General features: G+C 45.5%; 1 protein-coding gene across 2 annotated transcripts in view; it reads right to left on the bottom strand.

The window, feature by feature from the left end:
• The window catches only part of PHC1 (polyhomeotic homolog 1), a 169,912-nt gene that overhangs the window by 110,086 nt on the left and 46,648 nt on the right, over window positions 1-13,178 (bottom strand). The gene's annotated exons all lie outside the window — the stretch shown is intronic.

The following is a 13,178-nucleotide window of genomic DNA, read 5'->3' as shown; positions in this document are numbered from 1 at the left end:
ATTCTGGAAGTACTTTTGGGAGCACCCTCCTGCCAAATGCTGCCTCTGTGGAGGCGAAGGTGTCCAGTCTATAGTCCTGGATAAATGGAGACGGCGATGCCCAAGTTGTCACCCTACAGATTTCCTCTATGGTGGCCTGGGTAGCCCAGGAAGATGATGTGGCCGCACTCCTGGTAATGTGAGCCGTCAATCCTTTGGGCACTGTGATAGATTGAGTCTCATAACTTGTAGTGATACAAGCCCTAATCCACCTGCCCATCGTGGATGGGGAAGCCTTGGTCCCTAAAGGAGCAGGCTGGAAGGACACAAACATAGCTTCCATCTTATGAAATGTTGAAGTCCTTTTAATATATATGTGGAGAGCCCTTCGCACATCTAGCGTGTGCCACTTCCTTTTCAACTCATGGTGAGGATTAGGGCAGAAGTCCAGGAGGACTAGTTCCTGTGCCCTATGGAACCATGAGTTGATTTTTGGAATGAAGGTGAGGTTTAAGCATAGCATCACTCTATTCTGGTAGAAGATGCATAAGTCCTGTCTTACAGAAAGAGCTACTAACTCCAAAACCCTCCTGGCTGACGTGATAGCCACCAGGAAGGCCACTTTGAGAGTCAAGAAGCAAAAATCTATCGACCTTAAAGGTTCAAAAGGTGCTCCCATAACAGCCTGGAGCACCTTTGTGAAATCCCAAGTAGGATATCTATGTACCATTGGTGGGCGCAGGTTTGAGGCCCCTTTCAAAAACTTCTGTACCGCCGGATGATGAGAGAATCAAAGTTGTCCCAAGACAACACCATAGACAAGGCAGCAACTTGTCTGCGGAGCGTGTTTGGTGATAGCACCCTGTCCAGACCCTCATGGAGGAACTCCAGCACATCTGCTACTGTGGCTGAAGATGGATGCCGGTGCGTCTTAGAGCACCAAACACAGAAGGCTCTCCAGGTAGCATCATAGACACGATTAGTAGATGGTCTTCTAGATTCTTGAATGGTCTTTATTACCTTAGATGACAGATTGTCCTTCATCAGCGATTTCCACTCAAACGCCAGGCAGCCAACTGGAGCCAATGAGGCTCCAGATGAATTAATGCCCTTTGGCTGAGGGAAATCGTGTCGGGCGCGAGCCTCAATGGTCGAGAAACTGGCAAGTTCATGAGATCCGCGAACCAGAGGCGCCTGGGCCAATGAGGCGCCAAGAGCACTAGCTCCGTCTTCTCCAACATCTTCTGAATGACAGTTGGAATTAGAAGAAGAGGTGGGAAGACATAGAGGAGCCCTGGAGGCCAGTTGCTCCGAAGCGTGTTGGTCCCCTCCATCCCCAGAGTGGCAAAACCTGGTGAAGAATCTCTCCAACTGACCATTCTGTGGGGTGGTGAACAGGTCCACTAATGGAGGGCCAAACCTCTCCGACAACTCCCTGAACAAGGACGAATGAAGACACCATTCCGAGTGATCAACTCTGGCTCGACTGAGCCTGTCTGCCTGAATGTTGTCAACCCCCGAAATGTGCTCTGCCCTGAGAGACAGAAGGTGTCTCTACGCCCAAAGCCCCAAGCACTCAGCCTCCTGCATCAAGGACTTGGACTGAATCCCCCCTTGTCTGTTGACAGGGGCCTTGGCGGCCACATCATTATCAATACATGAGACCCTGTCACCATGTCCTGGAAATGTCTTAGAGCTAGGTGGACAGCCCTGAGCTCCAGCCAATTGATTGGGTGAGTCCCATCTCCCTGAGACCACCGACCCTGGGCTATCTCAATTTGAAGGTGCATCCCCCAGCTGTAAAGGCTGGCATCTGTGGTGATCGTGAGCCTTTTGGTTCCTTGAAAATATGTCCCCTGCTGATGGCCCGGGACAGTCACCACCAAAAAGATCATAAGACTGGTGGAGGAACCCAAACTCTGATTGATGAATGACTGGTGCCTGCACACTGGAATGGTAACAGGAACCACTGCAGAGTCTGAGAATAAAGTCAGGGCCATGGGACTATGGCTATACAGGAAACTATCTTTCCTAGGAGCTGAGATAGCAGAGACAATGGAACCATATGCTGATGCCGGATTTGCTTCACTAGGCCTGTAGACTCTCTTGCCGATCCGGGGAAAGGAAGACTTCGCAGGAGATCGTGTCTATGACCGCCCCGAGATGTAAAAGACTGACTGAAACTAGGGCCAGTTCTGCTTAAATCTTGAGGGAAAAAAGCCTCAGCAGCCCCATCTGGAGACCAAGCCTATAGACAATGAGTAGAGCTTAGTTCTGCCTCTCCAGCCCTGGATAGTTTGTGGGCTGGCCCGCAAATCTCCAGATTGAGGAGACAATTGGCTCTGCCCACCCAATTGCTCCAGGCTTTTGGCAAACTGCCTTTCCAAGGCCTCATGTCTCCTTTTTCTGGCCTTAAGCTGAGTTTTTGAGGCCTTTTTGGTAGCGAAGGCTTTGGTCTTAATTTTGGCCACCGCCTCTCACTTAGCTAAATGGAGCTTTGCATGTTGTTTTCTCTTGGACAGCCCCTGAGAATTTTTGGATCAGTGGGCCTCATCGTGGCCTAGAAGTTCTGACAGAGCCTTAGTGTCCTCCACTTTCCTAACTGCCCATCAATGTAGGTGCTGGAAGCAGCCTATCAATTCTTTCTCCCTGGTTAGGTAGGCCATGGGATTGGGATCACCGCTGTGAGGCCAGAAATATGCTGTGGAGTTAAGGCCTGAGATTTTTTAGTGGTCGGATCTTCCTCTGGCACAGCTGAGAGGCGCTGCGATAAAGTGCCCGACAAACAGCTGATGGGCGCTAGAAATCGCCCTCACTACTGCTGTGCAAAGTCCTGGGCCAGCGTGTGAAACCTCGGTACGAGCTGAGGCTCTTACACCAATACTCACTGTCCGTGGTTGTTGTCCTGGCGCCGGATCTCTGGCACTGGAAGAGAGTGGATCCCTGCTCTCTGCGATGGTGCAGGCTCCACTGGATCCCCGGAGTAGCTGATGGTTAATTTAAAGTCTTTAGTTGATCGGTTTTTGTTCACTAGCTAAGCTAGAGCTCTAGAGACATGTCCTTTCCCGACGAAGGGCTGAGTTGAAAGCTGGGTGCCATGGCAACAGAGGCAGGTCTTATCAGCTTGACGAACTCATCCCCTATGACAAAGGAGGAGGCGTTTACCCTAACCTGGACTCTTGCCGCAGTGTGGAGAACAACAAAAGCTATTTTTAAGTAAATAATGGAAGGAAAAATAAAACTATTGTCAATTAACATAAATGGATTGAACTCGGCTATAAAAAGGAAAAGGATTTTTAGTAAATTAGAAAAATTAAAGCTGGATATAATTTGCATACAAGAGGTACATATTAAAAAACAATATAATAAATTATTGGAATATGCCAGAATTGGGAAACTATATATTTCTTCATCACAACATAAGAAGAGAGTTGTAGTGCTGTATATTAAAGAAACAATAAATGCTAAGCAAATATTTGTGGATGAAGAAGGGAGGATTTTGATGGTGGAGGTAACAATGAATCATAAACAGATACTCCTGGTAGCAATCTATGCACCAAATAGTAAACAAGAGGACTTTTATAGTAAACTACATAAGAACATAGTAGAATTGGAGTACGAAAATATTTGTGTAGTGGGAGACTTTAACACAATTGTTGATGCGAAACTAGATTATAAAACTAGAAAAGTGAATAAAAAAGCGAGGAAAACGTTACCAAAAGCTTTCTTCAAAATGGCTGAAAAATTAGGCATCCAAGACGCATAGTGAGAGATACATCTTAAGGAAAATCAATATTCATTTTATTCAAATAGGCACATGTCTTGGTCAAAGATAGATATGATATGGATATCAGCTGAATTGAAGGCAAAAGGTAGAAGAATTGAACATAGAAACAAGTAACTGGGCAGACCATAAGCCAATAAAAGTTACATGAAAAAGACAAAAAAGAAAACTAAGATGGATGTTGAATCAATCATGATTAAAAGATAAAGAATTTATCCAATTCATGGGGAAAAAAATAGACTTCTTCAAAGAGAACAGAAAAGAAGAGACTTCATTGCAAAATGTACGGGATACAGCTAAAGCATATATTAGCGGTTTAGTCATAACCAATATTGGAAAGAAAAACAAGAAGAAAAAACAAAATCAAAAGACATTAAAAGAAGAATATAAGAGATTAGAGACAGAACTACAAAAAGAACCACAAAAAAGAGTTTAAAAAGTCAAATGGAATTAGTAAAACACAATGTCAGGATTCCAGCAGTTACCCAATTAAATTAAATAAATTTATGAGTTGACACACAAGTTAAATATAATAGATAAAGAATAGCACAAAAAATTAGAAACGCTAAACAAAACTTTTTTGAAAATGCAAATAAACCAGGAAGATGGCTAGCTGATACAAAGAGAAAGAAAAAAACCATGATACAACAATTAATGGATGAGGAAGGAAATCTGTATCACCAAAATGAGGACAAAAAGAAAGTGATTCAAAATTATTCTGGAAAGTTATACAACCGGGAGATAGTTTCAGAAAACAAAATAAAGCAATATCTAAAAGAAGCAGAATTCCTAAAATACCTAAAACAGTAAAAGTTACATTAGATGAATACATAACAATGATGGAATTAATAGAAGCAACTAAGAGACAAAAAAAAAAAATGGGAAAACACTGGGTCCAGATGGACTACCAGCAGAACTTTAAAAAGGTTTTGAAAATATTTTAAGTAAACCAATGTTGGAAGTGTTTGATGAAGTATTGTTAGAAGCGAAAATACCAAATTCATGGACAGAAGCATATATTACACTCATACCAAAGGACAGACCAATACTTTATTGAATACGGACTATAAAATATATGCTTCAATAATTGCAGAGAGACTTAAATTTAATATTAATTTACATTAATATTAAAATAATTTAAATATTAATTTATTTTAATATTAATGTAAATTAATATTAAATTTAAGTCTCTCTGCAATTAGCAACAGTAGCAACAGTAGAGGCCTTCAAGTTCCTAGGTTATATCATATCTTAAGACTTAAAATGGGCACCTAGCATCAAATGTCATCAAAAAAGCACAACAAAGGTGGGGTGGCTGTCAGGAAGAGCGGGTGTGCGAATGGACGACTCCGGACACACAACCTCGCTATTACCGTTCGTGGGGCTCTTCAGAGTTGAAGGAAGTCTTGGAGGGACTTCCGAAAGTGAGGGCAGAGGTGCTATTCAACCTGTTCGCATGTATTCGGGCGAACCGGTAGCGATTACTTGGCATGGGTTGCCGAACCGGTGGCAATCCCTAGCTGGCCATGCCCCCAACCCAGTCTCCCGGTCGCTCACTTGCAATTGCTCTCCTAGCTTTCCGTTCCCCACGTCCTCTTTCTCCCCAGGGAAAAGGAAGAAAGGAATGGACGCTGCACGTATCACTTTCCCCGTGTGAGTTAAAGTGTTGGGAGTGAGAAAGAGTGCGGTCTGACAGAGGGGGTGGGGGTGAATCGAGCCTTGGGGCACTTTTGCAATGTAAAAGAAATGCATTTTGGAAGCAGGTCTTTTAAAAACTTCTCCAAGGATTCCCCATGGACGCTGCAAGTATCGCTTTCCCCTTGTGAGTTAAAGTGCTGGAGTGAGAAGGAGTGCGGTCTGACAGAGGGGATGGGGCAATCCACTCAAGCCTTGGATAAATTTAAAGGAGCTGCTTCCAAAATGCTTGTCTGTTAAGTGCTCTCTCTGTGTGTGTATATGTGTGTACGAGAGAGAGAGAGGGGGGGGGGGAGAAAGAAAAAGAAAAAAAATAGGAAGAGAGAGATATATAAAACTCTGTGCTATTATTTTCAATTGTTCCATTATTTATCATGTGTTAATATTTTACACTGTCCCTACACCTAGAGTGATTTTTCTGCCTTTCTTTTGCCCAGGGCTACCACATATTTTTCAGGGTTTACATGCATTCAATGTCAATAGTCCAGAGCATAAAATACACATGTGTTTAACAAGAGTTGAAAAGGACCTTGGAGGTCTTCTAGTCCAACCCCCAGCTCAGGCCAGTAAACTGAGGATGCCAAACTCTGAGTAGAAATCCTGGGAAAGGTGTCAGAATAAAACTTAGTAGAGACCTTGGGGTGAACCCTATACCATTTCAGAGAAATGGCTGTCCAGTCTTTTCTTAAAAACTTCCAGTGATTGAGCACTCAGAACTTCTGGAGACAGGCAGTTCCACTGGTTAATTGTTCTCACTGTCAGGAAGTTTCTCCTTAGTTTTAGGTTGCTTCTCTCTGTTCAGTTTCCATCCATTGCTTGTTTGCATTCTGCTTCTTTGGAAAATACATTGTCCCACTTTCTTTGTGGCAGCCCCTTGTTGCCTATCACACTCTTGAGTAAAGCATGTGAGCCATTTCCTCCTTTCAGTGGTCCATGAAAATACATCTATAGTATGCAGATAATAAAGTAAAAAAAGGTGACAAGGAATGGCTGGGAGGGGAGGGGCCAGGTGAGGCACCCCTTGATGTGAGTGACATTGAGTTGGCCACGCCCACCCAGTCACATGACCACCAAGTCATGCCCACCCAGTCACATGACCACAAGCCACGCCCACCAAATAAGCCACGCCCACAGAACCAGTAGTAAAAAAAATGTGAATTCCACCCACTGGGTGAGGGCATCCTGAAAAACCTATGTGGGCAGTGGTCTGCAGTGGGGAATGGATATTAGCCCAGAACGAGCGGATGTAGGAAGGACAACCAGTAATGGCCGACTAAGAAGACTGACAGGATAAGCAAGCAGTGAGATACCGAGACGGTGGATCAGAGCTGACAGATCTGGGTCCCAATTTTTCTGTGAGTGAAGCAATAGAAGGGAGCACAAATGGAAGAATTTTGAAGTGAAAACTGGTAGAAACAGCCCTAGCTAAAGGCGGAGGGAGCGGTGACACTTACTGCGGGTGAAGAGATCGCTGAAAGCACAGAGAATAATACCAGGAAACTAGAAAGAAGGGAATTGCAAAAGATTTGGAGTGATAAGGTGACTTGAAATATTATTGCTGTGTTATTGTGGCCCAACAAAAGGAGCAGGACAGTGAACTAAATAGTTTTGACAGATTGGCATTTTCGGAGCTAAATCTTTGAACTAAAATGGACTCTTAAAAAGACAATGACACAGCATCTGTAGTACAGTGAAAGAGACTGAGAGTCTGAGATTGAGAGACACCTGCTGGTCATTGAGAGAAAAACCAAACTGGAACTGGAAAAGTGAGTGGGAAAAAAGGGGGCGAGGAGGGATTAATACTATTTTCCCCCAAATAGTTGTGGAATCATTAATATACTGAATTGCCTAGTATTGTTACTATATTTGCTATTATTGTTTACTGTTAATATTTTTGCTTTTGTCTTACCTATTAGAAATTAATTATTACACTGCTCAAAAAAATAAAGGAAACACAAAGATAAGACATCCTAGATCTGAATGAATGAAATATTCTTATTAAATACTTCGTTCATTACATAGTTGAATGTGCTGACAACAAAATCACACAAAAATTATCAATGGAAATCAAATTTAGCAACTCATGGAGGTCTGGATTTGGAGCTACACTCAAAATTAAAGTGGAAAAAAATACTACAGGCTGATCCAACTTTGATGCAATGTCCTTAAAACAAGTCAAAATGAGGCTCAGTAGTGTGTGTGGCCTCCATGTGCCTGTATGACCTCCCTACAACACCTGGGCATGCTCCTGATGAGGTGGCGGATGGTCTCCTGAGGGAACTCCTCCCACACCTAGACTAAAGCATCCCCCAACTCCTGGACAGTCTGTGGTGCAACGTGGCATTGGTGGATGGAGCGAGATATGATGTCCCAGATGTGCTCAATTGGATTCAGGTCTGGGGAACGGGCAGGCCAGTCCATAGCATCAATGCCTTCGTCTTGCAGGAACTGCTGACATACTCCAGCCACATGATGTCTAGCATTGTTGTGCATTAGGAGGAATGCAGGGCCAACCGCACCAGCATATGGTCTCACAAGGGGTCTGAGGATCTCATCTCGGTACCTAATGGCAGTCAGGCTACCTCTGGCGAACACATGGAGGGCTGTGCGGCCCCCTAAAGAAATGCCACCCCACACCATTACTGACCCACTGCCAAACCGGTCATGCTGGAGGATGTTGCAGGCAGCAGAACGTTCTCCATGGCATCTCCAGACCCTGTCACATCTATCACATGTGTTCAGTGTGAACCTGCTTTCATCTGTGAAGAGCACAGGGCACCAGTGGCGAATTTGCCAATCTTGGTATACTCTGGCAAATGCCAAATGTCCTGCAAGGAGTTGGGCTGTAAGCACAACCCCCATCTGTGGATGTCGGGCCCTCATACCACCCTCATGGAGTCGGTTTCTGACCATTTGAGCAGCCACATGCACATTTGTGGCCCGCTGGAGGTCATTTTGCAGGGCTCTGGCAGTGCTCCTCCTGTCCCTCCTTGCAGAAAGGCGGAGGTAGCGGTCCTGATGCTGGGTTGTTGCCCTCCTATGGCCTCCTCCACGTCTCCTGATGTATTGGCCTGTCTCCTGGTAGCACCTCCATGCTCTGGACACTACACTGACAGACACAGAAAGCCTTCTTGCCACAGCTCGCATTGATGTGACATCCTGGATGAGCTGCACTACCTGAGCCACTTGTGTGGATTGTAGACTCTGTCTCATGCTACCACTAGAGTGACAGCACCGCCAGCATTCAAAAGTGACCAAGCCATCATCCAGAAAGCATAGGAACTGAGAAGTGGTCTGTAGTCACCACCTGCAGAACCACTCCTTTATTGGGGATGTCTTGCTAACTGCCTCTGCTTTCCACCTGTTGTCTATTCCATTTGCACAATGTGAAATTGATTGTCAATCAGTGTTGCTACGTAAGTGGACAGTTTGATTTCACAGAAGTGTGATTGACTTGGAGCTACATTGTATTGTTTAAGTGTTCCATTTATTTTTTTGAGCAGTGTATATACTATTGCCTAGTACTATCACTGCTATTACTTAATATCTATCATCACCATTATTATTTCTGATTGATAGCTACTCTAAGTAAGCTTACTAATAGTAATTGTGTTATATACATTAATATTATAAGTAATTGATTAACCAATAATTAATTATCAATCAATTAATGAATTAAGAATATTGTTAATAAGAAATATCATTGTTAAAGATATTATAGGATCATTATTGATATAAATTGAAGAGTGAGGCACGTTTCTTGGTGAAACAGCAATATCTATATATCAACATACAGAATGGGAAGGAAACTGAAGATATAAAGCAGTGGAGGGTCTAATAAGTGGAGGAAAGAGGTGGGAGTATCTGATAAAAACAACTTTATGAAAAGATTGTTAAATATCACTAACATAACAAAGATTGGAGTAGGAAAGGACTAGATCAACAAGAAGCACAAGATCTAGACTTAGGGAAAGAGATGAGAGAGGAATGCAAGATCTTAATGATGAACTAAACTCTCCAGTGAAAAGAATTTTTTTAGCAAATTAAAGAACCAAAATGTAGATATAATAGCCTTGCAGGAAGTTCATATAAAAGAAAAACAGAAACATTTATTAGACTGCAAGAAATTAGGAAAACACATTTGTCTCATTAGATCAACAAAAAGAGAGAGGGGTAGAGACTTCTGGTGGTGAGCAGGCATGATATTCCCCTCTGAAAAAAAAAATCGGGGCCGGCCAAAAGAGACCCCCCACCGCGCGCCAAGAAATCGCTGCCCAGCTCCCTTTTCCTGCCGCTCAGCGGGCTCCGCTCGCACCGCCCGGGCTCCGCTGTCAGGAGTTGCTACCGCCGGCGTGGCTCCGCGGCTCCAGTCCCGCGTTGCCTCGGGAAGGGAAAGGCAAAACCAGGAGCCGCTGCTGCCGTTGCAGCGCCGCCGCGGCTCTTCCTTTTTGCCTTTCCCTTCCTGAGGCAACGCGGGACCTTTGCCACGCAGAGCCGCGCCAGCGGTAGCAACTCCTGACTCGGGGCCTCCGAGGGGAGGGGAAGGAGGAGAAGAAGGGGGAAAGGGGGGGGCATTCCCCAAAAAATCGGAATTCCGATTTTAATCGGAAGAATATCATGTCTGTGGTGAGGTCACAGCGGAGCGGAGCAGGAGAGCGATCTCTGCAATCCTGTATCTGAATTTTCGTGCTTGGAAGCTCTCAGAGGCATCGTGAAGCTTGGAGAGACACAGAAGGGAAAGCCTAGGAGCAGAGTGGAGGAAAGCAACCTCCCACTGTGACGAGGGGAAGCCCTTTGAATCCAGCATGAAAGAAACTCGGCATCTACGGCAGGTCCGAAGCTGTGACAGCCAGCTGCGATTGGGAAGCAGGAAAGTGGATCAACACAAGACATCAGAAGAATGGCAGACCGGGACAGTTTTTGAGAGGTGAGAGAAGAGATCCCTGTGAAAGAATTTGACAGAGGGAGTCTCCAGAGAGAGTGAATACAGCAGCTCATTGGCGGCAAATAGTGGAGCGAAAGGGAGAGAAGGAAACAGAACAGTTTGACAACTGAGAGAGAGCACTGCAGAAGAACAGATCGAGACTCTGAATAAAAACTTAAAATTTCTACTATTTGGATTGATTACTAGTAGAGCAGAAAAAAGACATTAGAGAGAACAATTGGAACTTTAATGGAGAACTGTAGTTGAACGGAGAGTGGAACCATTTTGATAGAAAACTGTGACTGTGCAATTTGAGAGTGAAAGTGACTAAGTAGTTAAAGATGACTGAGGAAACAGGAAATGAGGAAAGGAATGTGATGGTGTGGAGAAGAAAGGGAATGGGCGTTGGTTCTTACCTAATACGCTTCTTCTTGTAGAAATGCGTAGAGCATCCATAGAATGGGAAGTGCTCTAGTCTCGCGTTACACAGGCTGAGCTGTAATTGAGGGAACGCCCTCCTCCTCCACGTGACTCCTTGCGTTCCCCTCCCAGTTTAGCGAAACGAGAGGACAAAACTAAGCCTCTAACTCAATTAAGAAAATTCAACTCTTAACAATAGTAACAATAATAAGATCATTGGCCGAAACAGGATTCTCTACCAGACGGAGATAGAAGGGTGGGGATGGATGCTCTACGCATTTCTACGAGAAGAAGCGTATCAGGTAAGAACCAACGCCCATTCTCCGTAGAAATGCTACGAGCATCCATAGAATGGGACATACCAAAGCATGTGTGTCCTACGGGCGGGAGTCCGTCTGGGTCGGAATCTCCTCTGACTCTCTCGCCACCTGCTGAAGGACTCGTCTACCAAAAGATGCCTCAGCGGAAGCGTAAGTGTCAATTCTATAATGCCTTATAAAGGGAGATGGAGAAGCCCAGGTGGCCGCCCTACATATGTCATGGATTGAAGCCTGAGTGGCCCAGGCTACCGAGGTAGCCGCACTCCTGGTAGAATGAGCAGTGATTCCACGAGGGACCGGTAAGGCTTGAGTTAAATAAGCCTTAGATATGGTAGCCCTGATCCATCGGCCTACAGTAGACGAGGAGACTTTGCAACCCAGCGTCTTTGGCTGAAAGGAAATGAAAAGCGACTCAGACTTTCTAATGTGCTGAGTACGATGGATGTATATGCGGAGGGCTCTGCGCACATCAAGGGTGTGCCATTGCCGTTCCCTCTCCCGTACAGGCTTCGGGCAAAAGTTAGGCAGGACCAATTCTTGTGCTCTGTGAAAAGCCGAATTAACCTTTGGCATAAATACAGGGTCAGGTCTTAAAATCACCCGATCAGGATGGAAAATACACAGGTCTTTTCTGACGGATAGAGCTGCAATTTCAGATATCCTTCTTGCAGAAGTAATGGCCACTAAAAACACCGTTTTAAAAGTGAGGAACTGAAGCGAGGTCTCCCTGAGAGGCTCGAAGGGAGGTTTGGTTAACGCCAACAAAACTTTATTAAGGTCCCAGGTAGGGTATCTGTGGACCATTGGGGGGTGCAGATTGGAGGCTCCTCTGAGAAAGGCCTTGATACGAGGATGGTGGGAGAGCGGCACAGACGAGTCACCAGATATAACTGTTGAAAGAGCCGAGACTTGGCGTCTCAGAGTGTTTGGAGAGAGACCTTTGTCTAGACCATCTTGCAAGAAGGCCAAAACTTGCGCCACGGAAGGAGAGAGCAGATTGATAGCAGATAAGCGGCACCATTTGTAGAAAGCATTCCAGGTTGCATTATAAATGCGAGTGGTGGAAGGACGCCTAGCTGCCAAGATGGTAGCGATAACTTGAGGCGAAAAACCCTCTGCCTTTAGCTTTTCCCGCTCAACCTCCAAATGGCTAGCTGAAGCCACTGTGGATCTGGATGGAGGAGAGGACCCTGAGACAGGGAGACTTTGTCCGCCGGAATCTTCCAAGGAGGGGCCGACAGGTCGCGAAGGTCCGCGAACCACGGTCTCCTGGGCCAATATGGCGCTACTAGAAGAACCTCCGCCTTTTCCAGAACCAGGTTCCGAACCACTTTGGGGATTAGTGGAAGAGGAGGGAAGGCATAGAGAAGGCCGGGAGGCCAGGGGCAACGGAGGGCATCGAAATTCTCTGCTCCGTTGGTTGGGTAGCGGGAGAAAAACCTTGGCGTCTGAGCGTTGCACGGAGAAGCAAAGAGGTCTACTAGAGGCTGGCCGAAGATGATCGTTGCCTCCTTGAACAGAAGAGGATGAAGACGCCATTCCGCTTGGTCCAGCACAGTTCTGCTGAGCCAATCCGCGTGCACGTTCGAGGCTCCCGAGATGTATTCCACTTTGATGGATAGAAGATGTTTTTCTGCCCAGAGACAAAGACGTTCGGCTTCCCTCATCAATCAAAGAGAGTGAGTGCCCCCTTGGCGATTGATATGCGCCTTGGTTGTAGTGTTGTCGGTGAGAATCAACACGTGGCTTTGTTGTACCTGAGGAAGGAAGGCCTTCAGAGCCAAGTACACCGCGTGAAGCTCCAACCAATTGATGCTGCATCGCTGTTCGGTGGCGGACCAAACGCCCTGAGCCGAGAGGGAGTGAAGGTGCGCTCCCCATCCTAAAAGACTGGCATCCGTAGTGAGCGTGACTCTTGGAGGATCTTTGAACAGATGACCCTTGTTGATGGAAGGTCTTGTCCACCATAGAAGGGAGGTGAGCACTCGTGGAGGGACCCGCACCCTGGTGTTGGAGTTGCTTTGCCCGGAACATTGGTACGGCAGGAGGAACCACT

The sequence above is a fragment of the Notechis scutatus genome, chromosome 2 (genome assembly GCF_049901735.1).
Source record: "Notechis scutatus isolate UNSWTSFEM ecotype Mainland chromosome 2, rNotScu1.2, whole genome shotgun sequence".
Taxonomy (NCBI): domain Eukaryota; kingdom Metazoa; phylum Chordata; class Lepidosauria; order Squamata; family Elapidae; genus Notechis; species Notechis scutatus.
Note: the sequence above shows the minus strand (reverse complement) of the source record. Positions and strands in the feature narration are given on the sequence as shown.